Source organism: Pseudophryne corroboree, chromosome 7 (genome assembly GCF_028390025.1).
Source record: "Pseudophryne corroboree isolate aPseCor3 chromosome 7, aPseCor3.hap2, whole genome shotgun sequence".
Classification (NCBI taxonomy): Eukaryota; Metazoa; Chordata; class Amphibia; order Anura; family Myobatrachidae; genus Pseudophryne; species Pseudophryne corroboree.
Genome location: NC_086450.1, coordinates 432,113,625 through 432,141,025, shown reverse-complemented (window position 1 = coordinate 432,141,025; position 27,401 = coordinate 432,113,625).

Here is a 27,401-nt window from a genome sequence, read left to right as displayed (position 1 = left end):
TTACAATGTATTTTATAAGACAGACAGTATAGGTGTATTGCCAATATGAAACACACACAGACTGCTCCACCCGCTTACACACACACAGTCAGACTGTAGATTACACACACCCACTCAGAGTGTACTGTAGATTACACACACACCGACAGTCACCCCTCACACACTCAATCTGTAGATTACACACACAGACTGCCCCCTCACACACACACACACACACACACACACACACACTCAGACGGCAGACAGATTAATACACACACACTCATAGTATACCCCCCAACTGCAGAACACACACAGAGACTGACTGCAGATTATCCCCTCCCACACCCAGGAAGGCACCTGTGGCAATGAAAGGGTGAGTATCACCTGCTGCCCTGGACATCATCCTGAGTCATACAAGAGCACCTTCCATGCCACCGCCTCATACACCGCTCCTGCGCCCGATCTCCCAACAGTAAGCTCAAGCTGTAGCGGGGCCAGAAGCTGCCGCCGGGGAGACACGGCCTGCTCACCTGCACCTCCTCCTTCTCCTCTGGGGGGCTGCAGTAGATGGGCTGCATATTAAGGGGGGCGGGGTGCCGCTCTCTCAGCGCCGCACACTGGGGGCTGGGGCTGCGTCTGCCCTCCTCACTCCTCCGCCGCCCTGACCAATTGCTGCATGGCTCACAGTCGGATCCTCACCCACTGAGCCAAGCATCTTCACTCATCTGCCTGGCCAACACAGTTTGTCTCAGAGGGGGGAAAAATAGTTGGGCTGCAGTAGTAGATAGGGTTAGCAGGTGGGGGTTCTAGGTACTCAGAAACCCCCCCATGCATGCGCTAGTGTTGCTATATCTTCACGCCCACTGCCTGGGTTTACGTTGCATTTAATATGTGATTTAAAAAAATGTCTGTGTTATTGAATGGAACAGTCAGGAGTTATAGGAGGGGAAGCGTCACACAGTTATTGCTGTGTTTTATTGATGCAGAAAATGTAATATTCAGATTTCATAAAATACTTAGGGGTCTATTTAATAAGCCTTGGATGGAGATCCAGTAAGCCTTGGATGGAGCCATGTTACAGGCTGTGTTTGAAAAATGACAGGAGCTGGTTGGTTGGGACTTTATCTCCGTCCACTTTATCTCCATTTAAGGATTAGTAAATAGACCCCTTATTTACCTGGTTGAGGCTGTCTCTAGAGTGTCCTGAATGTCAGCTTTCTTGTCTGCTCCCCCATTTCCTTCTCATTTTCCCAATCTTCTTCTCTCATATGATTATATTTACTAAAGTCCGGCTGGCGCAATTCACTATTAAAATCTTGCTGAAGCAGATAGTCTGGACTCTGGAGCTGTATGGTCAAATTGGGCTCCAATATGGCTCCTTCATGGATGATGTTTCACTCCCTTACCAAGACGACTGTGTAGTTACTATTGCACATGCACAGCGCCATCTTGTTACTGTGTAGAGCGATGTGGTGGGAGAAGAACGTCTCTCCCTCAGCTCCAAGGGACCTGTTACTTTTTCCACAATGCTCCGGTTACAGCATCCTGCACCACTACCTGAATCCAGAAGACAGTTACTGGATGGTGAGCTGTCAGGACCCTGCCCCACCACAAGCTCCACTTTATGCCTCAACCTGTGTAACAGTGAGTATGACTGTACCTTCACTTATCACTAAACCACACTACTGGTTAAGCCACTGGGTCAAAACAATTCCGCTGGTGTATACATGACTCTGCCAAACCACCGCCCTACACACATTTCCAACACTGTAAAGGTTACGACTTTGCAGGGCCAGTCTCTGGGAACCTGCGTGTACATGGCTTACTCGTTTACATGGAATACATACTATATCCTGGCTACTGGGATGCCGTTAGTCACATGACTGACCGTGGCATTCGGACAATAAAGATCCAAACATCAGAAGGGGTAAGCATTTCTACTCCCCCCCCCCCTCGTCCCCTAACCTTCAAGGGGTGGCGACTAGGGCTAACCCTCCGTTGGTGTCAGCTATGGCTAACACTTGGGGGGTGTCGGCTAGGGCCTCGCCCCTAGTACCTAACCCTGACCACCCTAGTGCCTGACCCTGACCACCCTGGGCCCTCACGCGTACCCCAATGCTCACCTTCGGCATGTCGGCTGTCAATGATCCGGAGCCAGTCTCCTGAGTGGTGTCGGGATTCCGGCGTTGGTCACATGGCTGCCGGCATCCCAACAGCTGGGATAGTAAATGCATCCCATTTACACTGACCGTTAACCCTGGTCGTCTTGGGACCAACCCTACAAGCTAGCTGGGTTGGATTCCCGGGTCACTGGACAAAGATAAACCCTCGGCCTCTGTTGTAGAAAGAGTAACTGTGGGTTGTTTCCTACTTGCCCAGCTTATGGCTGCGCCTGCTAGTGCAAACAGGTATCCAGTGTAGGAACGTCTGTCGTCCTCATTTGACCCCCAGTCGGCATCACAGAATATTTTCAAGCTGGTGTCTTTTGATTTTGTAAATCTCAGCTTTAGTGAACTTGTACCTTTCAGGTACCATGGTATTCTTTTTACTGCAATCCAGTGTTGTCTCCCAGGATTATTTGCAAACTGTCTTGCCCACCTCACTGCATGTGTGATGTCAGGACTAGGGATGTGCACTTGAAATTTTTCGGGTTTTGTGTTTTGGTTTTGGGTTCGGTTCCGCGGCCGTGTTTTGGGTTCGACCGCGTTTTGGCAAAACCTCACCGAATTTTTTTTGTCGGATTCGGGTGTGTTTTGGATTCGGGTGTTTTTTTCAAAAAACCCTAAAAAACAGCTTAAATCATAGAATTTGGGGGTCATTTTGATCCCAAAGTATTATTAACCTCAAAAACCATAATTTCCACTCATTTTCAGTCTATTCTGAATACCTCACACCTCACAATATTATTTTTAGTCCTAAAATTTGCACCGAGGTCGCTGGATGACTAAGCTAAGCGACCCTAGTGGCCGACACAAACACCTGGCCCATCTAGGAGTGGCACTGCAGTGTCACGCAGGATGGCCCTTCCAAAAAACACTCCCCAAACAGCACATGACGCAAAGAAGAAAAAAAGAGGCGCAATGAGGTAGCTGTGTGAGTAAGCTAAGCGACCCTAGTGGCCGACACAAACACCTGGCCCATCTAGGAGTGGCACTGCAGTGTCACGCAGGATGGCCCTTCCAAAAAACACTCCCCAAACAGCACATGACGCAAAGAAGAAAAAAAGAGGCGCAATGAGGTAGCTGTGTGAGTAAGCTAAGCGACCCTAGTGGCCGACACAAACACCTGGCCCATCTAGGAGTGGCACTGCAGTGTCACGCAGGATGGCCCTTCCAAAAAAACACTCCCCAAACAGCACATGACGCAAAGAAGAAAAAAAGAGGCGCAATGAGGTAGCTGTGTGAGTAAGCTAAGCGACCCTAGTGGCCGACACAAACACCTGGCCCATCTAGGAGTGGCACTGCAGTGTCACGCAGGATGGCCCTTCCAAAAAACACTCCCCAAACAGCACATGACGCAAATAAAAATGAACGAAAAAAGAGGTGCAAGATGGAATTGTCCTTGGGCCCTCCCACCCACCCTTATGTTGTATAAACAGGACATGCACACTTTAACCAACCCATCATTTCAGTGACAGGGTCTGCCACACGACTGTGACTGAAATGACGGGTTGGTTTGGACCCCCACCGAAAAAGAAGCAATTAATCTCTCCTTGCACAAACTGGCTCTACAGAGGCAAGATGTCCACCTCATCATCATCCTCCGATATATCACCGTGTACATCCCGCTCCTCACAGATTATCAATTCGTCCCCACTGGAATCCACCATCTCAGCTCCCTGTGTACTTTGTGGAGGCAATTGCTGCTGGTCAATGTCTCCACGGAGGAATTGATTATAATTAATTTTAATGAACATCATCTTCTCCACATTTTCTGGAAGTAACCTCGTACGCAGATTGCTGACAAGGTGAGCGGCGGCACTAAACACTCTTTCGGAGTACACACTTGTGGGAGGGCAACTTAGGTAGAATAAAGCCAGTTTGTGCAAGGGCCTCCAAATTGCCTCTTTTTCCTGCCAGTATAAGTACGGACTGTCTGACGTGCCTACTTGGATGCGGTCACTCATATAATCCTCCACCATTCTTTCAATGGTGAGAGAATCATATGCAGTGACAGTAGACGACATGTCCGTAATCGTTGTCAGGTCCTTCAGTCCGGACCAGATGTCAGCATCAGCAGTCGCTCCAGACTGCCCTGCATCACCGCCAGCGGGTGGGCTCGGAATTCTGAGCCTTTTCCTCGCACCCCCAGTTGCGGGAGAATGTGAAGGAGGAGATGTTGACAGGTCGCGTTCCGCTTGACTTGACAATTTTGTCACCAGCAGGTCTTTGAACCCCAGCAGACTTGTGTCTGCCGGAAAGAGAGATCCAAGGTAGGTTTTAAATCTAGGATCGAGCACGGTGGCCAAAATGTAGTGCTCTGATTTCAACAGATTGACCACCCGTGAATCCTTGTTAAGCGAATTAAGGGCTCCATCCACAAGTCCCACATGCCTAGCGGAATCGCTCCCTTTTAGCTCCTCCTTCAATGCCTCCAGCTTCTTCTGCAAAAGCCTGATGAGGGGAATGACCTGACTCAGGCTGGCAGTGTCTGAACTGACTTCACGTGTGGCAAGTTCAAAAGGTTGCAGAACCTTGCACAACGTTGAAATCATTCTCCACTGCGCTTGAGACAGGTACATTCCACCTCTTATATCGTGCTCAATTGTATAGGCTTGAATGGCCTTTTGCTGCTCCTCCAACCTCTGAAGCATATAGAGGGTTGAATTCCACCTCGTTACCACTTCTTGCTTCAGATGATGGCAGGGCAGGTTCAGGCGTTTTTGGTGGTGCTCCAGTCTTCTGTACGTGGTGCCTGTACGCCGAAAGTTTCCCGCAATTCTTCTGGCCACCGACAGCATCTCTTGCACGCCCCTGTCGTTTTTTTAAAAATTCTGCACCACCAAATTCAAGGTATGTGCAAAACATGGGACGTGCTGGAATTTGCCCATATTTAATGCACACACAATATTGCTGGCGTTGTCCGATGCCACAAATCCACAGGAGAGTCCAATTGGGGTAAGCCATTCCGCGATGATCTTCCTCAGTTGCCGTAAGAGGTTTTCAGCTGTGTGCGTATTCTGGAATCGGTGATACAAAGCGTAGCCTGCCTAGGAAAGAGTTGGCGTTTGCGAGATGCTGCTACTGGTGCCGCCGCTGCTGTTCTTGCGGCGGGAGTCCATACATCTACCCAGTGGGCTGTCACAGTCATATAGTCCTGACCCTGCCCTGCTCCACTTGTCCACATGTCCGTGGTTAAGTGGACATTGGGTACAACTGCATTTTTTAGGACACTGGTGAGTCTTTTTCTGACGTCCGTGTACATTCTCGGTATCGCCTGCCTAGAGAAGTGGAACCTAGATGGTATTTGGTAACGGGGGCACACTGCCTCCAGAAATTGTCTAGTTCCCTGTGAACTAACGGCGGATACCGGACCCACGTCTAACACCAACATAGTTGTCAAGGCCTCAGTTATCCGCTTTGCAACAGGATGACTGCTGTGATATTTCATCTTCCTCGCAAAGGACTGTTGGACAGTCAATTGCTTGGTGGAAGTAGTAAAAGTGGGCTTACGACTTCCCCTCTGGGATGACCATCGACTCCCAGCAGCAACAACAGCAGCGCCAGCAGCAGTAGGCGTTACACGCAAGGATGCATCGGAGGAATCCCAGGCAGGAGAGGACTCGTCAGAATTGCCAGTGACATGGCATGCAGGACTATTGGCATTCCTGGGGAAGGAGGAAATTGACACTGAGGGAGTTGGTGGGGTGGTTTGCGTGAGCTTGGTTACAAGAGGAAGGGATTTACTGGTCAGTGGACTGCTTCCGCTGTCGCCCAAAGTTTTTGAACTTGTCACTGACTTATTATGAATGCGCTGCAGGTGACGTATAAGGGAGGATGTTCCGAGGTGGTTAACGTCCTTACCCCTACTTATTACAGCTTGACAAAGGCAACACACGGCTTGACAAATGTCCGCATTTCTGGTGAAATACTTCCACACCGAAGAGCTGATTTTTTTGGTATTTTCACCAGGCATGTCAACGGCCCTATTCCTCCCACGGACAACAGGTGTCTCCCCGGGTGCCTGACTTAAACAAACCACCTCACCATCAGAATCCTCCTTGTCAATTTCCTCCCCAGCGCCAGCAACACCCATATCCTTCTCATCCTGGTGTACTTCAACACTGACATCTTCAATCTGACTATCAGGAACTGGACTGCGGGTGCTCCTTCCAGCACTTGCAGGGGGCGTGCAAATGGTGGAAGGCGCATGCTCTTCACGTCCAGTGTTGGGAAGGTCAGGCATCGCAACCGACACAATTGGACTCTCCTTGTGGATTTGGGATTTCGAAGAACGCACAGTTCTTTGCGGTGCTTTTGCCAGCTTGAGTCTTTTCAGTTTTCTAGCGAGAGGCTGAGTGCTTCCATCCTCATGTGAAGCTGAACCACTAGCCATGAACATAGGCCAGGGCCTCAGCCGTTCCTTGCCACTCCGTGTGGTAAATGGCATATTGGCAAGTTTACGCTTCTCCTCCGACAATTTTATTTTAGATTTTGGAGTCCTTTTTTTACTGATATTTGGTGTTTTGGATTTTACATGCTCTGTACTATGACATTGGGCATCGGCCTTGGCAGACGACGTTGCTGGCATTTCATCGTCTCGGCCATGACTAGTGGCAGCAGCTTCAGCACGAGGTGGAAGTGGATCTTGATCTTTCCCTAATTTTGGAACCTCAACATTTTTGTTCTCCATATTTTAATAGGCACAACTAAAAGGCACATCAGGTAAACAATGGAGATGGATGGATACTAGTATACTTATGGATGGACGAGCGACTGCCGACACAGAGGTAGCTACAGCCGTGGACTACCGTACTGTGTCTGCTGCTAATATAGACTGGATGATAAGGAGATTAAATTAATATATATATATATATATATATATATATATATATATATATATATATATATATATATCACTAGTACTGCAGCCGGACAGGTATATATATTTATTATGTAATGACTGATGATGGACCTGCTGGACACTGTCAGCTCAGCAGCACCGCAGACTGCTACAGTAAGCTACTGTTATGAACCACAGGTAGTGGTTCATTCCTATTTTATGTTTATAAAGTTGTCTTGCATGCCAGGATTTCCTGTTGCTCTGTTTTAGAATACTCTTGTCTGCTGCCGCTGGTGAGTCTGTGTAATTGCAGCTTGTTCCCTTGTGTTCAGCCTCACCTGGCTGCTAATTGCATCTGGTCAGTTTGGAATCATGCAACAAGGCAGCTGCATGGGATTATTAATTAGGCCTCTCTGTTATATGCTGGCTGTTTGTAATTCACAGATGCTGGTGATATTCCTGGGTTTTCAGTCTGCTTGAGTTCTGAGCTTGGTTCCTGCTAGTTCCTGAGCTTCCTGTGTCGATTCCTGTGTCAGTCCCTGTGTCGATTCCTATGTCTGATCCCGTGTCCTGCCGTGAGGCGTTCCTGTCCTGAGGTCCAGTACCTTTGCCTGTGCAAGTTTCTGGCTTCTTGGTGTCCACCGGTCTGTCGTTTGGGATTCTGCCTGTCCTCCAGTTCTGAGAGTCTGTGTCAGCAGCATTGGGAGTTCCTGTCCGTTTGCCAGTATTCGTACCGGTTCCGTGAGTAGCGGCACGGCCGCGTCCGTTGGCTTAGGCCGCTGTATTCCCTTATTATTTCTGTCACTGGTGTTTTGCAGAGGGTTCTGCTTATGCTGTCACCGCCGGTACACAAGAGTATTGTGTCGGTGTGTGGTCAGCATTTCCTTTGTTGTTCTTTTCCTTTGGCGGCAAGCCGCACATACTTTGGTTTTAGGTTTGTTAGTAGCCCCTGGCCTTGTTGTTTAGTCAGAGGGCCCCTTGTTATCACCCTGTCTCGGTTCACTCTTTGTCTCTCATTAAGACCTGAGGGGGCATCGAAGTTGGGCAGACGTAATCCGCCCTTCAAACGCGGCTGCCATGGGCTCAAGCAACCATAGTCTCGCAAGAGTGTACTGACAGCACGGGTGAGACAACGGAGATAGGGCGCCAGGGGCTATTCCCTTTCCATTCCCCTTTCCCAGCATTACGTCCTGGTGCTCTGGACTCGCTTCATAACATCTCCCTTGTTCTGAGCACCAGGAACCTAACATTATCACCAGCCCTACCACAAAAAAGAAATAAAACTTTTTTTCTTTTTTGGCCCAGTCCAGTGTCTAGTCTAGAATCCAGTCCTGTCTAGATTTCAGTGTTGTTTAGAATCCAGTCCGGTTAAAAAAAAAAAAAAAAAAAGTCTTGTTTTGTTTAGCAAAATTTAGTCTTGCCTTGCCTTGCCTTGTCTTGTCTTGTCTAGTTTTAAATCCTCCTATGTCTACTATGCAAGCCCTGCAGGCATCTCTCGCAGCCCTGAACTCTGTAATCAGTGCTTTGAGACCAGAGCGACTAGAAGTTTTGCAGCAATCCCTAAAGCAACTGCAAAACCTTCTGACTAAAATCTTGCTCATTTTGCCAGAAGTCGTTGAGAGTACATCTATCTCTAAAGAGACTCTTGTTCACAGTATGGTGACAAGAGAATCCTCTGGTTTAATTGAAGAGAAAAGGTTTAAAAGTTTTCTGCGGCCCAGGCTCTCAGAAGAGGAGCGTCTGCGTCGCAGAAACTTAAACTTATGCCTATATTGTGGGGGTTTAGGCCATTATCTGCAGACCTGTGAGTTGCGCAAGCCAAAGTGTGGTGACGAGTCTTGCCCTCTGGCCAAGTTGAGTCATGATACAAGACCTACTCCTGTCTCTACTGTGGCAGAGGTACTTGTCACACAACCCACAAAAAAAGGCTCTCTGTCCTATAATTGGGGTCCTTGGGCAAGGGAGCCCCATTATAGATTCAGGAATCAAAAGAGAATGTTTCTCTCCTCTCTTGAGGTTCCTGTGGAAGCGGAGTTGCAAGTCCCTGGAGTGGTGCCCGATGCCCAGGGTCCTGGAGTGGTGCCCGATGCCCAGGGTCCTGGAGTGGTGCCCGATGCCCAGGGTCCTGGAGTGGTGCCCGATGCCCAGGGTCCTGGAGTGGTGCCCGATGCCCAGGGTCCTGGAGTGGTGCCCGATGCCCAGGGTCCTGGAGTGGTGCCCGTAGCCCAGGGTCCTGGAGCGGTGCCCGTAGCCCAGGGTCCTGGAGCGGTACCCGATGCCCAGAGTGCTGGAGCGGTACCCGATGCCCAGAGTGCTGGAGCGGTACCCGATGCCCAGAGTGCTGGAGCGGTACCCGATGCCCAGAGTGCTGGAGCGGTACCCGATGCCCAGAGTGCTGGAGCGGTACCCGATGCCCAGAGTGCTGGAGCGGTACCCGATGCCCTAGCTTATAGAGGGACATCAAATATTATAGTTCAGGTGTCCATACCGGAAGGGGTCTCAGAAGCTGTTACCCCAGGTAGGGACTTGAAAAGCGCAACCCTAGAAAGGGTCTCTAAAACCATAGTTCTTGAGGGGAACTCGAGAAGCAAAACCCCAGAAGGGATCTTTGAAGTAATATCCCCAAGTGGGGTCTCGAGAGACGCAGCCCCAAAGAAGGGTCTAGAAGTCTCTTCCCCAGGAAAGAACTTAAGAAGCATAGCATTAGTGGAGGATCTGAACGTTATTGCTTCAGCAAAAGTCCCGGAAGTCATAGTCCCGGGAGAACTTTCGATAATTATCGACTCAGAGAGGGAGGCCGATGGCCCGATCCCAGTCAGGGAGGCCAACGGCCCGGTCCCAGTAAAAGAATCCGAGGTGCTGGCCCCAGCGGGGTTCCCGGAGGCCACTGCCCCAGCGGGTTTCCGGGGGCCACTGCCCCAGCGGGGTTCCCGGAGGCCACTGCCCCGGGTGGGGTTCAGAAAGTCACTGCCCCGGGTGGGGTTCAGAAAGTCACTGCCCCGGGTGGGGTTCAGAAAGTCACTGCCCCGGGTGGGGTTCAGAAAGTCACTGCCCCGGGTGGGGTTCAGAGAGTCTCAGCCTCGAGTAAGGTCAATAGTGACCAGGTCCTAGCAAAGCACTCCAGTCAGTCAGATGAGAAGGAAACAGATCCTGACTCTGATATCTCAACATCCATAACCTTTGATGGGGACTTCGCCCAATTTCTGGCGCTTTTCAAACACTATTACACTATTATGTTGTCTAGACCATTTCTGGGCATCACTTCAGAAAACCTTGGGCTCTATCTGATTTATTCTTTTAGAGGAGAGCCTTCTGAGTGGGCGACCAGTCTAATGAAAGCTGAAGATCCCATTCTTCAGGATCCCCTAGCATTCTGTGATGCAATTGTTAAAAGATACGGTTCCAAAGAAATTGGTTCAGATTCCTCTAAGTCACCCGTCTTGTCTGCTGAGAGTCCACCAAATACTGTAAACTCGGCACAAGAGTCCCAGCCCGTTGTTTTGACTGCAGGATGTGCTTTTTTGACTTCTTCTTCTAATAATAGTACTTTACCAGAAAGTTCAGCTCCCAAGGGTAAGAGACCTGTCTCTGATTTGAACGCAGCCTTGCTGGGTGGTACCATCAGTTCAGACAATGTTTGGGGAATTACCTTGGTCAGACCTAAAGAGCTTTGTAAAAAGAAGAAGAAGAAAAAGAAATAATTTTTGACTCTTGCCTTGATAAAAAAAAAAAAAAAAAATTTTTTTTTTCCTTGTCTTGTGTCCAGTGGCCACCATCAAGGGGAGGGCACTGTTACAAGTTGTTGCTACAACTTGTTTTTTTTGTTTTCTTGTCTGTTAGACCAGTGTGTCAGGTTTTTTTTTTTGTATCCCTTGTTCTGGATAGTCTGAATTTTGGGGTCTTTTGACCCCTCCTCAAGGGGGGGGTGATGTTATGAGCCACGGCTGTGGCTCATTCCTGTTTTGCAGTTTTGTTCTGTATTTCATGTTATACTTCTGTTTATGTTCCCCGTAGGTGTCATGGGGTGCTCGGAGCTCACCCTTAAGGAGGGGATACTGTTATGAACCACAGGTAGTGGTTCATTCCTATTTTATGTTTATAAAGTTGTCTTGCATGCCAGGATTTCCTGTTGCTCTGTTTTAGAATACTCTTGTCTGCTGCCGCTGGTGAGTCTGTGTAATTGCAGCTTGTTCCCTTGTGTTCAGCCTCACCTGGCTGCTAATTGCATCTGGTCAGTTTGGAATCATGCAACAAGGCAGCTGCATGGGATTATTAATTAGGCCTCTCTGTTATATGCTGGCTGTTTGTAATTCACAGATGCTGGTGATATTCCTGGGTTTTCAGTCTGCTTGAGTTCTGAGCTTGGTTCCTGCTAGTTCCTGAGCTTCCTGTGTCGATTCCTGTGTCAGTCCCTGTGTCGATTCCTATGTCTGATCCCGTGTCCTGCCGTGAGGCGTTCCTGTCCTGAGGTCCAGTACCTTTGCCTGTGCAAGTTTCTGGCTTCTTGGTGTCCACCGGTCTGTCGTTTGGGATTCTGCCTGTCCTCCAGTTCTGAGAGTCTGTGTCAGCAGCATTGGGAGTTCCTGTCCGTTTGCCAGTATTCGTACCGGTTCCGTGAGTAGCGGCACGGCCGCGTCCGTTGGCTTAGGCCGCTGTATTCCCTTATTATTTCTGTCACTGGTGTTTTGCAGAGGGTTCTGCTTATGCTGTCACCGCCGGTACACAAGAGTATTGTGTCGGTGTGTGGTCAGCATTTCCTTTGTTGTTCTTTTCCTTTGGCGGCAAGCCGCACATACTTTGGTTTTAGGTTTGTTAGTAGCCCCTGGCCTTGTTGTTTAGTCAGAGGGCCCCTTGTTATCACCCTGTCTCGGTTCACTCTTTGTCTCTCATTAAGACCTGAGGGGGCATCGAAGTTGGGCAGACGTAATCCGCCCTTCAAACGCGGCTGCCATGGGCTCAAGCAACCATAGTCTCGCAAGAGTGTACTGACAGCACGGGTGAGACAACGGAGATAGGGCGCCAGGGGCTATTCCCTTTCCATTCCCCTTTCCCAGCATTACGTCCTGGTGCTCTGGACTCGCTTCATAACATCTCCCTTGTTCTGAGCACCAGGAACCTAACAGCTACTATAGTAGTATGTATAAAGAAGAAAGAAAAAAAAAAAACCACGGGTAGGTGGTATACAATTATGGATGGACGAGCGACTGCCGACACAGAGGTAGCTACAGCCGTGGACTACCGTACTGTGTCTGCTGCTAATATAGACTGGATGATAAGGAGATGAAATTAATATATATATATATATATATATATATATAATATCACTAGTACTGCAGCCGGATGGGTATATATATTTATTATGTAATGACTGATGACGGACCTGCTGGACACTGTCAGCTCAGCAGCACCGCAGACTGCTACAGTAAGCTACTATAGTAGTATGTATAAAGAAGAAAGAAAAAAAAAAACCACGGGTAGGTGGTATACAATTATGGATGGACGAGCGACTGCCGACACAGAGGTAGCTACAGCCGTGGACTACCGTACTGTGTCTGCTGCTAATATAGACTGGATGATAATGAGATGAAATCAATATATATATATATAATATCACTAGTACTGCAGCCGGACAGGTATATATATTTATTATGTAATGACTGATGACGGACCTGCTGGACACTGTCAGCTCAGCAGCACCGCAGACTGCTACAGTAAGCTACTATAGTAGTATGTATAAAGAAGAAAGAAAAAGAAAAAAAACCACGGGTAGGTGGTATACAATTATGGATGGACGAGCGACTGCCGACACAGAGGTAGCTACAGCCGTGGACTACCGTACTGTGTCTGCTGCTAATATAGACTGGATGATAATGAGATGAAATCAATATATATATATATATAATATCACTAGTACTGCAGCCGGACAGGTATATATATTTATTATGTAATGACTGATGACGGACCTGCTGGACACAGTCAGCTCAGCAGCACCGCAGACTGCTACAGTAAGCTACTATAGTAGCATGTATAAAGAAGAAAGAAAAAAAGAAAAAACACGGGTAGGTGGTATACAATATTATATATATATATTATATACAATTATATATATATATATATATATATATTAAACTGGTGGTGACTGGTGGTCAGGTCACTGGTCACACTATCAGCAACTTGCAAGTAGTACTCCTAAGCAGACAATCACAATATATATTATACTGGTGGTCAGTGTGGTCACAATGGCAGTGTGGCACTCTGGCAGCAAAAGTGTGCACTGTACGTTATATGTACTCCTGAGTCCTGCTCTCAGACTCTAACTGCTCCCCACTGTCAGTGTCTCCCCCACAAGTCAGATAATACAGTCACACTATCTATCACTTCAGCAAGTAACTACTAGTACTCCTCCTAATGCTCCCCAAAATTACTACTGTGTCTCTCTCTACTGTCTCACTCTCTTCTCTATAAACGGAGAGGACGCCAGCCACGTCCTCTCCCTATGAATCTCAATGCACGTGTGAAAATGGCGGCGACGCGCGGCTCCTTATATAGAATCCGAGTCTCGCGAGAATCCGACAGCGGGATGATGACGTTCGGGCGCGCTCGGGTTAACCGAGCAAGGCGGGAAGATCCGAGTCGCTCGGCCCCGTGTAAAAAAACATGAAGTTCGGGCGGGTTCGGATTCCGAGGAACCGAACCCGCTCATCCCTAGTCAGGACGAGTCCCAATACTTGCGTACATCAAACTAACAACAGCATTTTGATAAGGGATTTCTTGCAATTCCTTTATCTCCCCCTGGATGCTTGGTGACATGGCCTTGACCATCTTTACACTTTTGTCAATGGGAGTGCTTACTGGTTTTGCATCTGTAATTCCATATTTGGAAATTATTGCCTCAATGTACTGTATGTTTGTTGGTCAATTGTGACAGTCCCTTCCTTTAGGTTTTGTACAATTTTCATACCTAATAAGTGATTTGTAGGGTCTAGATATTTCAACTTGAATCTTTGTTTTAGCTTGTGTTTTACATCAGTGATGTGATTTTCTTGACCTGCCAGAAGTAAATCATCCACATATACAGCTAATATGAACAATTTTTCTTCCATACATGGTATAGGCATTGATCAGTCTCTGACCCAACAAAGTTCATTTCTAGAAGCACTACATCCAACTTCATATACCAGCAACAACCACTTTGCTTGAGGCCGTATAGTGACTTCTTTAAGAGATAAACTTTTCTTGTTTGGAATATATCCAGATCATAGTGTTCAGGTGGTTCCATATAAGTTTCCTCAATCAATTCTCCATTTAGGAATGCAGAATCAAAGTGTAGCTGATATAACAGTAGATCATGTAGTGTAGCAATAGCAATCACTAATCTTAAAGTACTATACCTTGCGACAGGTGAATAGATTTCTCCGTAATCGATTCTGGACTTCTGAGTATATCCCTTGGCAACAAGGCGGGCTTTGTAACAAGCTACTGTCCCGTCTGCATTTAACTTCTTGCAGAAGACCCACTTGTTCTTGATTGTTTTACGATTACTTGTTCTATCAACCATAGTCTGTCACGATGCAGGTAATTCCTTATCAGTGTTTACCTTCCAAATGCCTCTTGAGACTGTCCCAGCGTTCCAAGCCTGTATTCCATTTGCACTTTCTGCGTGCAGCACGCTGCATCTCATTGTCTCAAGTCTTTTCATTGTGATTCTGCTACTGCGGCCTTCACCGCCATTGTTACACATTCCTATAGTAGTTAATTCCCCTTCTGTTCCTGTCTATGGGCGCAGCCATGATGGACTCTGTCACATGTAACTATTCCATCAATCCTCAGTGCTGCTGGAGCCCAGGTGCTATGGTCAGCCAATCCCTGCTGGCCACCATGTATAAATAAGCTGTCTCCACACCCAGACGGTTGTCAGAGCTTCAATTGTCTTCAGTGATTCCAGTGTGCAGTTCTCCTGTGGACTTTCTCTGCAGTACAGCCTGACTCCCTGGTGATTACACTCTGCAGTGTAACCCGACTCTCCAGTGATTAACCCTCTACAGTGTACCGATTCACCTGTGTCTGAACTCTGGCTTTCCAGCAGCCATTCTCCAGCTTCTTCTACAGCTCTCCTGCGATCCCCAGCTTCGCCTACACTTTTTCCACGAACCCCAGCTTCATTTATTATTTGACTGAGCACCCCAGTATTATTTACAGTTCACCTGCTACTCCCAACTTCACGTTATACCTCACCTGGGCTCCCAAGTGTTATACTGAACTTTAACACTCATTCCGGATCACTGGTCCTAACCAGCTATATTATACTCACCTGTGACTTTTGTTTATTTCATTGCACCTTATATGACTTTTCATTTAATAAATATCCTCAAAGATATTCCAGTTGTCGTGGTCACGCCTTCGGGAACTTACTGCTTCTGTCTGATGTATGTCTAGGAGTCCACTCACTCCTCCTAAATTCCGGTACCCGTCAGCCCCTGCAACTGAGGCTTCCAATCACAGTCACCAGCCCTCAGTTGTGACATAGTCCATGTACTGTTATCATCCAGTGCTGACAGTTCTGTATCAATTGCTGACTTTCACTCTGTCCAATCACTGCTTGACTTTGCTTCCTGTATGTTTTGAGGTTCACAGTAAGCTATGTTTGCGTACTCCTCACTGTACTGCTTGGCTGGAACACCTTTGTTGCTCCTCATGGAACTTCTGTTCCCTGATTTGTTGTCTACTTTGACACTCTCAGATTCAGACACGCTTTCTGCTGCCTGTACATCCAATAATATATTGTCTTCTTGCTCCACTGCCCCAGTATGTGGTGCTGTTTCATAGAATACCACATCTCTGGATTTAAGAAGACGTTTGTAACATCCCAAAGTCTGTATCCTTTGCTTTCGTCGCAGTATCCGAGCATTATACATTCTATGGATTTTGGATCTAGCTTTCTCCTTTTCTCCTTTGGTATATGTGCAAAAGCTTTGCTCCCGAAGACACGAAGATGACTGACACGTGGCTTTTCTCTGGACCATGCCTCCAGTAGCGTTATTCCTTTGACGGCCACTGTAGGTGCTCAATTCTTTAGGTATACTGCAGTAGATACTGCTTCTGCCCAAAACTTCTTTTCCAGGCCAGCATCACTTAACATAGTCCGTGCTCTTTCAACAATTGTGCGGCTTGCCCGCTCACTCACGCCATTCTGTTCCGGTGTGTAGGCAATTGTTAGCTGATCCATTATGCCATATTTTCTAAGGAATGCGGCTAAGACTTTGTTATCATACTTACCACCGTTGTCTGATCTCAGGATCTTTAGTTTCTGACCCGTCTGAGTCTCCACCAGGTTTTTGTATTCCACAATTTTGTTCACAACTTCCCTTTTTTCTTTAATGAAGTACATGTGTCATTCTTGTGGCATCATCAATGAGAGTCATGAAATACCTGTAGCCACTGATTGATTTTACCTCCATTGGACCACACACGTCTGTGTGCACTAGAGCTAACGGTGTCTCTGCTCTACATACTGACTTTGGAAATGGGTTGCGAGTTTGCTTGCCTTTTATGCAACTCTCACACATGGGTCTTTCAGCATTGCTCACGGTGATCCCTGTTACCATTCCATCTAGCAGTTTCTGTGCATTGTCATATCCTTGATGACCCAAGCGTTTGTGCCACAGCTCCATTGACTGGTTTGCATCAGTGGTCATCATTGCAGTACACCCCTCAGTGTCCAGGACATACAGTATAGTTAGTTGCACCAGGTTGCTGAAGCAATAACAGTCCCTCTTTTATTTTGCACAATACACTTGCCCTTCTGAAATTGGACTTTGTAGCCTTTTTTCTCTGGGACGCTGATAGCAATGAGGTTACTTCCCAAATCAGGCACATACAACACATCTTGGATATCTATAACAACTTTTTCTCCTCCAATTCTTAAACACACTGTGATTGTCCCAGCTTGTGATGCAGTAAGGACTTTATTTCCAATCCCTGTAACTGTAGTGGGTACACACGGTGTTAAAGAATTGAACCAATTCTTATTGTAACTGAAATGCTTATCGTAACTGTCTACTACATTCAGTGCTGACTCGTTTAGCTTGTCACGCTGCTTCTGCGCAGCACTGGAATTTTTCATTCTGCAATCTGAAGCTTTATGTCCTGTCTTGTGACATACAAAACATTTGAACTTGTGCTTTTTAGACTTTGTGCCCTTTGTGATCAAGGCAGAACCCTCAGCTATGGTCTCGACAGGAATACGTTCTTGGAACTGTAGTAGTTTGGCCCTTACAATCTCCGTTGTCAGTTTAGTGTCATTTGACTCTAAAGCAACCACCAAAAAATCTAATTCTGACGGCTGATTCTGTAACATTGCCATTGCCACTTCTTCCTCGTCCACCTGTGCCCCCACAGATGCCAACTGCTGAGCTGTTGACAATAACTTATCAATACAGGTTGAGTATCCCATATCCAAATATTCCGAAATACGGAATATTCCGAAATACGGACTTTTTTGAGTGAGATTGAGATAGTGAAACCTTTGTTTTTTGATGGCTCGATGTACACAAACTTTGTTTAATACACAAAGTTATTAAAAATATTGTATTAATAACCTTCAGGCTGTGTGTATAAGGTGTATATGAAACTTAATTGAATTGTGTGAATGTAGACACACTTTGTTTAATGCACAAAGTTATAAAAAATATTGGCTAAAATTACCTTCAGGCTGTGTGTATAAGGTGTATATGTAACATAAATGCATTATGTGCTTAGATTTAGGTCCCATCACCATGATATCTCATTATGGTATGCAATTATTCCAAAATACGGAAAAATCCCATAACCAAAATACCTCTGGTCCCAAGCATTTTGGATAAGGGAGACTCAACCTGTATAATCGTTCATGTCCTTGCAGGCATATAACATGTTTCTCAAACTTATCCTTCTCATTAGACCTTTGTCTTCATAAACATTTTGCAGGGCTGTCCACATGTCCTTAGCTGACACTTTCCCACTGACTATTGAATAGACATGCTGCTCCACAGCTAAACCAATTGTCACGATGGCTCTGTCTATGTCAACTGGGTTTGGACCTGCTCCTGGGTCTATTGTGACCTTCCACAACTTTTCCCGCTTAAGCTGCATCTCCATGGCAAACTTCCATGTAGCATAATTCTCTGAACTTTTCAGTTTAGCAAAGTTCATACTGTGTCCCGTGCAGAGGCGGATTTAGACCTCATGGGGCCCTAAGCGAAATACCGATTTGGGGCCCCCCTACCTCAAACAATCCATAGCATTATATTTTTGTTCTGACTTATGCCCCCTTTACATTACAGATGGAGTTCCGTCTGTGCCTGGGCCTATCACCGCGTCTGGGGCGCGCACGTGTCCGTGACACGCACGCGCCCGTGACACGCACGCGCCCCATTCACTGGAATGAGAGCGTCTGTGTGCACTCCCGGCGGGGCTAAGTGGCGATCAATCAGACAAAGAGTGCCCCATAGAGGTACTGTGCCCCACGGCGCGCGCACCCAAAAAAAAATGGGTGTGGCCAATTAAAATGGGACGTGAAACACAGACATATGCCCCAAATAGTGCAGTGCCAGATCCACAATTGCACCCACAGTGCCAGATCCACAATTGACCCCACAGTGCCAGATCCACAAATGCCCCCACAGTGCCAGGTATACAAATGCCCCCACAGTGCCAGATCCACAAATGCCCCCACAGTGCCAGATCCACAAATGGCCCCACAGTGCCAGGTATACAAATGCCCCCACAGTGCCAGATCCACAAATGCCCCCACAGTGCCAGGTATACAAATGCCCCCACAGTGCCAGATCCACAATTGCCCCCACAGTGTCAGATCCACAATTGCCCCCACAGTGTCAGGTAATACCTGACACTGTGGGGGCAATTGTGGATCTGACACTGTGGGGGCAATTGTATACCTGACAGGTATAGAAATGCCACACAGTGCCAGGTATACAAATGCCCCCACAGTGCCAGGTAAACAATTGCCCCCACAGTGCCAGGTATACAAATGCCCCACAGTGCCAGCCAATTGCCCCCACAGTGCCAGGTATACAATTACCCCCACAGCAGCCAGTGCTGCAGCTGCTTACCGCTGCTGCACTGCTGCTGCTGCTGCTGCTCCTCCTCCGGGCTCCGGCTGTGAGGGGCGGGTGAGTCAGGAGAGGAGAACGCCCGCCAGCGCGGCTGTGTCTGGCGCGGCGGCGTATAGCGGACTTCGTTCAAACCAGCCGCCGGTTTGTGAGTCAATCAGAGCTCGCGGACCGGCGGCTTCTGATTGGCTGCCGGTCCGGGAGCTCTGATTGGCTCACGAACCGGCGGCTGGTTTGAAGTCCGCTATACGCCGCTGCGCCAGACACAGCGGCGCTGTCGGGCGCTCTCCTCTCCTGACAGCTGAGACACGCTGCCGCCGGACTGAGCGGCAGCGTATCTCAGTGACACAAGCGGGGGGCCCGCTTCGGGCCCCCTGACCCGGCGGGCCCTAGGCAACCACATAGGTTACCTAGCGGCAAATCCACCACTGGTCCCGTGTTATACATTTCTCTGCACTTGTATAAAATGTCACTTTAAACTTTATCTGTATGTTCTCTTGTTCTGAGCTATTTACTTAAACATGTAGGGGTTAATTTTCAAGCACGCAGGGCCTGGGCCCATAACCTATTGGCAGAGTATTGCGGTGCTTGGTATAGTGACATTAGTCCATACACTAATGAGTTAAACAGCAATGCAGGTTTATTTTGGAATACACACAATTGACTTGAATTGTACTGTTATACTGAGTAATTGTCCCTTTATAGCAGGGGTGGGGAACGTCCGGCCCGCGGGCCGGATAAGGCCTGCACAGCCTCTTCATCCGGCCCGGCGGCCGGAGCTGCATCCGATGCTATGTGAGGGGAGGAGAGCGCAGTGCCTCTCCTGCCCCTCAATGTGCTCAGTGATGTCCGGTCTCCAGTCTCCGGCATTGAAAAAGCTCAGGCGGGGCGAATCTCATTGGTTTGTTAGCCAATCAGAGCTCGTGGACCGGCAGCCCCGTCTCCTGATTGGCTGCCGGTCTGTGAGCTCTGATTGGCTAACGAACCGGGGCCTCATTTAAGATACCCATCACCTAGTACCGGACTTCACGGAGCATTGAGGGGCAGGAAAGGCGCTGAGCTGTGCTTTCCTCCCTTCACATAGTAGAGGCAGCGGTGAGCAGCAGGGTGGGGGTCATTGTGGGGCAATGTATATCTGGCACTGTGGGGCAATGTGTATCTGGCACTGTGGGGCAATGTGTATCTGGCACTATGGGGCAATGTGTATCTGGCACGGTGGGGTAATATGTATCTGGCACTGTGGGGCAATGTATATCTGGCACTGTGGGGTAATGTGTATCTGCCACTGTGGGGCAATGTATATCTGGCACTGTAGGGCATTGTGTATCTGAAACTGTGGGGCAATGTGTATCTGGCACTGTGGGGTAATGTGTATCTGGCACTGTGGGGCAATGTATATCTGGCACTGTGGGGCAATGTGTATCTGAAACTGTGGGGCAATGTGTATATGGCACTGTGGGGTAATATGTATCTGGCACTGTGGGGCATTTGTGTATCTGGCACTGTGGGGCATTTGTGTATCTGGCACTGTGGGGCATTTGTGTATCTGGCACTGTGGGGCAATGTGTATCTGGCACTGTGGGGCATTTGTGTATCTGGCACTGTGGGGCATGTGTGTATCTGGCACTGTGGGGTTATGTGTATCTGGCACTGTGGGGCAATGTGTATCTGGCACTGTGGGGTTATGTGTATCTGGCACTGTGGGGCATATGTGTATCTGGCACTGTGAGGTTGTGTATCTGGCACTGTGGGGTAATATGTATCTGGCACTGTGGGGCATGTGTGTATTTGGCACTGTGGGGCAATGTGTATCTGGCACTGTGGGGCAATGTGTATCTGGCACTGTGGTACTGCATTATTGGGGGCATATGTGTATCATGCATCATTTTAATTGCCCCATGTGGCATGTGGCCACACCCATTTTTTGGTGCACGCGCCTAAGGCATGCGCACAAAGTACCAATAAGGGGCATATCTACTGGGGCATAACTACTGGGGGCATATCTACTGGGGCATAACTACTGGGGGCAGAGGCGGAACTACCGGCAGTGCAGGCAGTGCACTGCACTGGGGCCCGCCTCTGTCCAGGGGCCCAAGCATGTAATGAGTCAAACTGACTCATTACATGCCGCTGTGCGCTGCGGGCAACCGCTGCCCGCAGCGCACAGCCGCCCGGCGAAGAGAGGAGAGGAGAGGAGCAGCGGTACTACAGACGGGGGAAGGAGGAGGAGGGAGGCTGAGAAGGGAGCCGCAGCAGCGCTTTGTTACTGGTGGAGGCGCTGCTGCTGCTGCCCCTCTGCTTCCCTATAGGCTGTCTTCCGAGAACAGCCTATAGGGAAGCAGAGGGGCAGCAGCAGCAGCACCTCCACCAGTAACACAGCGCTGCTGCGGCTCCCTTCTCAGCCTCCCTCCTCCTCCTTCTCTCCAGCCCGGGAATCGTCTCTGACGCTGCACCGAGGAGCCTGAGCCAGCGGAGAGGGTAAGTATAATTCTTCTTTCTTTCTTTCTTTCTTTCTCTTTCTTTCTTTCTTTCTTTCTTTCTTTCCTTCTTTCCTTCTTTCCTTCTTTCTTTCCTTCTTTCTTGTGCCTGCCTGCCGCAATGTGTAAAAATGGGGGACTACCTGCCGCACTGTGTAAAAATGGGGGACTACCTGCCGCACTGTGTAAAAATGGGGGACTACCTGCCGCAATGTGTAAAAAGGGGGGCATACCTGCCGCAATGTGTAAAAAGGGGGGACTGCCTGCAGCAATGTGTAAAAAGGGGGGACTGCCTGCAGCAATGTGTAAAAAGGGGGGACTGCCTGCCGCAATGTGTAAAAAGGGGGGACTACCTGCCGCAATGTGTAAAAAGGGGGGACTGCCTGCCGCAATGTGTAAAAAGGGGGAATCAGCCTGCCGCAAAGTGTAAAAATGGGGGACTGCCTGCCGCTATGTGTAAAAAGGGGTAATCTGCCCGACGCAATGTGTAAAAAGGGGAATCTGCCTGCCGTAATGTGTAAAAAAGGGGGACTGCCTGACGCTATGTGTAAAACAGGGGGACTGCCTGACGCTATGTGTAAAAATGGGGAATCTGCCTGCTGCTATGTGTAAAAATGGGGAATCTGCCTGCCGTAATGTGTAAAAATGGGGACGCTGTCTGCCGTAATGTGTAACAAGGGCACGCTGTCTGCCGTAATGTGTAAAAATGGGGACGCTGTCTGCCGTAATGTGTAACAAGGGCACGCTGTCTGCCGTAATGTGTAACAAGGGCACGCTGTCTGCCGTAATGTGTAACAAGGGCACGCGGTCTGCCGTAATGTGTAACAAGGGCACGCTGTCTGCCGTAATGTGTAAAAAGGGCACGCTGTCTGCCGCTATGTGTAACAAGGGCACGCTGTCTGCTGTAATGTGTAAAAAGGGCACGCTGTCTGCCGTAATGTGTAACAAGGGCACGCGGTCTGCCGTTATGTGTAAAAAGGGCACGCTGTCTGCTGTAATGTGTAAAAAGAGGAATCTGTTCGCTGTAAGGTGTAAAAGGGTCTCTACCTGGTGTAGTGGTGCTACTGTGCGGCGTAATTTGAATAATGGAGACTACTGTGTTGGTATTATTTTGTGGCCACACCCCTTCCCCACGAAGCCACGCCACTATGTATTTTTGCGCGCGCCTACGGCGCGCACTGCCCCTGGGGTGGACTTGGATGGGGGGGGGGGGGGCCCAAAGCATTTTGTCGCACCTGGGCCCACCGCTTGCTTGTTCCGCCACTGACTGGGGGCAAGCTAATTTTTAAGTTGATAATTTTTGTATGGCCCCCAAAGGATTTTATAAATATCCAAATGGCCCTTGGTAAAAAAAGGTTCCCCACCTCTGCTTTATAGTATACAGAGTAACACAGTGCTTGTCGCAGTACTTAACTTATCAGTATAGGATGTGGCTGCGGTATGTCTCCGGTGGTGAGGGATGGAGGACTGCACAGCCATACAGTCTGATTCCTGCTGTGAAGGGAATACACTGCCCGGTTCTTTAATAGCACCGGCAGCGCAGTACATGAAGGAACTCTGATGAGTGTGTCTCTCTCTCTCCGTACACTGAGCTCCGCTCCCGGTCTTAGCTCACACACACTCTCTCTGTCACTAAGATGGAAGTACGGACATGCGCTAAGATTCGCCTCCTGGAGATACTGACACTAGGGGATGTGCCCATATGATCCTCGGGTACAGGAGACAGGCACAGAGCGCACTATTTACCAACAATATCACACCTCCCCTAGTGTTCCACTTTGGGCAGGACAGTTCTGCCAGCCTACTCTAGCCCGATTTACAATCAATAAGCCTCTCTCCCTGGCCCAGCATACGCTGCTGTGTGCAGGTCTGAGTGGGACCAGGCAGCAGCAGTCTCCTCTGCCTGTGAAGGGGGGGGGGGGGGGGGGAGCAAGAACACACACACACGATCTGACCCTGGTTGAGGAGCGCACAGCAACAACAACAAAAACACCCACACCTGTGTAGCTTATGGCCCCATGAGAATACTATTACTATTACATAGAATATTATTACATAGATTTCCTTTAGGGGGCATAGCCACCCATGATTAGGTCATGCCCCCTTATTACATGAGCCCAGACCCACTCTCTACGGCTGATTGCACTCTTAGAGAAGTGTTCTGCTGCGTTCAGTGAACCTAGAGGGTTTCCTGTACACAAGTGGGAATTTGTGATATGTCTGAAAAAAAAATATTGAATTTCCCCTGACAATAATCACGCGGTATCGATTTGCCAATAATGATCCCATATCGTTCCCAAAGATTCAGTATTGCTATTTTTTGTTTTTTTTCATTAGCATCAGTAAAATAAAAATGAAAAAAAAAAAAAAAAAAGCAAACCAGATTACCGGCCTCCCGGCAAGATGAAACGAAATGGACAAACAGACAAGTGAACAAGCAAGCAAATGATTGTGTCCACCTACCCATGTCGCAACTACTAAGGATCCATCCATGAAGATGAAGACGTCTGAAATAGACTATTCGTACAGCGTTATATAACTAGAGAGGTGAGGGTATAAGATATGATTTATTGTTTTCACTGGATTTCATAAATCTCTATGTCTTTTGTCTCTTTTTTGTCTCTATTTTTTTCAACTTTCTTTTTTTTTTTTTTTGTGTTTTGGTATGTTATTATATTTTACTACAGTAGTCTGTACTTTAGTCTAAATTGGCGACACATATACCATCAGCAAACAATGAGCTAGCGTCTGTTGCACAGCAGTCACCTGTACTATTGCCAGTCCTGGCAAAGTGTTACACACAAGCGGCATATTGATACATAGTGCCAAAAGCGTTGACTGTGTGGTTCATCACAATCAGCGGCATCCACACCTGTGTTGTTGTCGAGATGTAAACAAACAGTAATCAGGCACATCAGTGAACGCACTAATCTGCAAAGCATCTCAAGCACAGCGACGTCGCTTGGCACGTTCCGTACCAAAACACGATTGGGCCATTCAATCAGGAATTAGTCTACGGCGCTGTTAGTAAACACTAGCTGGCAGTGGCACCCGGAGCTTTGCAGCAGAATGTATCTGCAAAGCCAAGAGATGGACAGGGCAATGCATTCCCTCGTGATACCATCGTCTAGTGCAGAAGTAAATTCTCTAGCCTGGGTGTTCTTGTCATTGCAATCAATCCACCAGCCTGTAAAGGAAATTGAATGCTTTGCTCACAGCATTTTTCTGTGGCTTCGTTCCCAGCTAGACGGATGCTAGAGGGATGTGTTGTAGATTGGAATCGGTGATACAGACCAGTATATGGGTGGCCACCAGCAGACAGAATGGTATTATTTTGTCAGTTCATTATTTTCACTTTGTTCTGTTCGCAAGAGTCTATTTAAATATTTGCTGGTTATCCATCGCCTCTCTACCACCCGCTGGGCGGAATGAATACGCTGTCTGTCACGCTGCTTGTAAAAGAGCCATTTAAATATTAAGTACTGAAGTTTAGGAAATTTTTCATGTTCCAATTTGCAGATCATTTGATATAGTGCACTCTTAATGGGATTTTCATGTAGCAACTCATCAAGCCAAATGGCCTAAAGTACATCAGCATATGAAAATAAATTGTGTTGTGCAAAATGTCCTTATTCACTTAGAAACATAAAACATTGGGAGTTTACTTATTAATGCTTAATACTCAGGACAGACGTGCTTTTATCACAAGCCTTTTTATACACGGTCGAGTCACATTATTATGATCACCTCCTACATGTGATGATGGCAGCGTAGCCCATGAAGTACGTCAGGTGTCGTGCGCTGGCCTGGTGGGTATATAAGGTGTGCGATAGGCCGTTTGCATACATATCATCTGTTGTCGTGGGTAAAAGGGGCGACTTATCCAAGTTTCACAAAGGGATGCTTATCGGCTGTCGAGCCAGGGTGGCAAAATTTCTGAAACAGCGCAGTTTGTGAACTGTTCGCGTGCTGCTGCGGTGAAGGTGCCAAATAGCCCCATTGCGAATAGCTGACGTGGAAACTGCGGAGCACCACGTGCCATTGAAGTGAGAGGTGAACGCCTGTCACGAAGGTGCGTGACGGCCGACTGACACGCTACAGTGGAGCATCTCACCGTCAGAATGAACCTGGGGGCTACCAGGCGTGTGTCTAACATGACAGTTCAGCCCGTCTAGCTGCTGTCTGTGCTGCACACGGCGGTTAGCTTGTGGTCAATGTAAGGGTGCCGATACAGTGTATTGCCTGCGGCCGTGCAGGTGTACCGCTCCTTACCTCAAAATGCTTTTCCTCGTTTCCAGACCGCTCTATTTCTGTTTGTCCGAGCGAAATTCTTCCTCAGGGCCTCTACCCGGGGACTCGACCTGGAGGACCGACAGCTAGAGGAAAAAGAGACACTATCACAGTGTGCTCACCCCTTCCCCGACGGGGTAAGGGTGGCACACCGGGTTGGCCGCGACGTTCACCGGTTAGGTGAATGTTATCATTGGCCCGCGGGCCTCAGCCACCCAAAATGTCACCTACTCGGCACTTGCGCACCTAGGTGAGAGAGAGCCCGCTAGGCCTAGCGGGGTCTCGCGACCGGCGCTCAACGCGGACAAGGACACACACCCACAGAGTATACTCACACTGGTACTCTTGTCAGCTTGCTTGCCGCGAGTCCCTGCTCCTGGAAAGAGAATGACAGCAGCCTCCCTACGAACTAATAAATGGCAAACAACGGAACTGAGCCTATTTATTATGAACTTCAAACAGTGTAACTTGGTTGGCTACTTCATCTAGCTCCAGCAAACAGTACAAGCAGATACAGTATACCAGTATGACAATAGAACAAAATGGGAGTTACCTCTCAAGTCCGGTCTGATGAAGGTTCCGTTGCTTCGCGCCTGGAGGAGAATAACTGGTAATACCTAACCCCCTACGAGGATCGCCGCCCACTCCGGCGTCCGGGGGCAGACCGTGCGAAACCGGGCGGTCTCTCCACAGCCCCCCTCCTCCCCCGAACACTAAAGGGGCGCCCAGAATACGAGGGTCAGCCGACCCTCCGTACCCGACCTACAACGGGCCCCAAGCGAGCTGCCGCACAGCCCACCCGCCGGGGTACCCAACTAGAGAGAGGGAATCAGTCCATACCATGGACTCCTCCCTCAGTGTGCCCACCCTGGAACAGGGCTCCCCACAGCAGAGGTCACGATCCTATTCCTAGCTCTTCCACGGCCTACTGCCGATATTCCCCTTCAGGCCTAGTGCCTGTTTGTCAAGTGGTGGGCAGTCTTGGCCTAATGCCAAGACCACTTATACAAGTGGGAGCCCCCCCTTCCTTTTATCCTTGCTGTGGCACAGGCCTAGTGCCTGACTGCAGCCTCAGGCCTGGTGCCTGCCTGTCTAGGGACGTTAGCAATCCTGGCCTAACGCCAGGATTACTTGATGCACGAAGGGCCCGCTCTCCTATCTGCTGCTCGGGCCTATTTCCCGTCCGTGCCCACAGGCCTAATGCCTGACACCCTGGTGGTCTAGGGGGAATACTCTCGGCACAAGGCCGCTTACCGGACCGTAGGGAGAGGCTGCAGTGGGGAGCTTCGTCAGCTCTTTTGCTACCCACACACTGCAGCACTCTCCGCCAGACCTCCGCGTTGGATCCCGGGCTCCTTCTCTCTTCCGGCTGCCACTGCTTCTTCTTCTTCCTGGCCGCCGCTTCTTCTTCTCTTCTGCCGCCGCCGCCTCTTCTTCCCGGCCGCCGCTTCTTCTTACTTCTGGAGCTCTTCACCGCTCCGTGTCTGGCGCCGACTGATCGCTCCCGCTACGCAGCGTCTGTTATAGGACACTGGAAGGG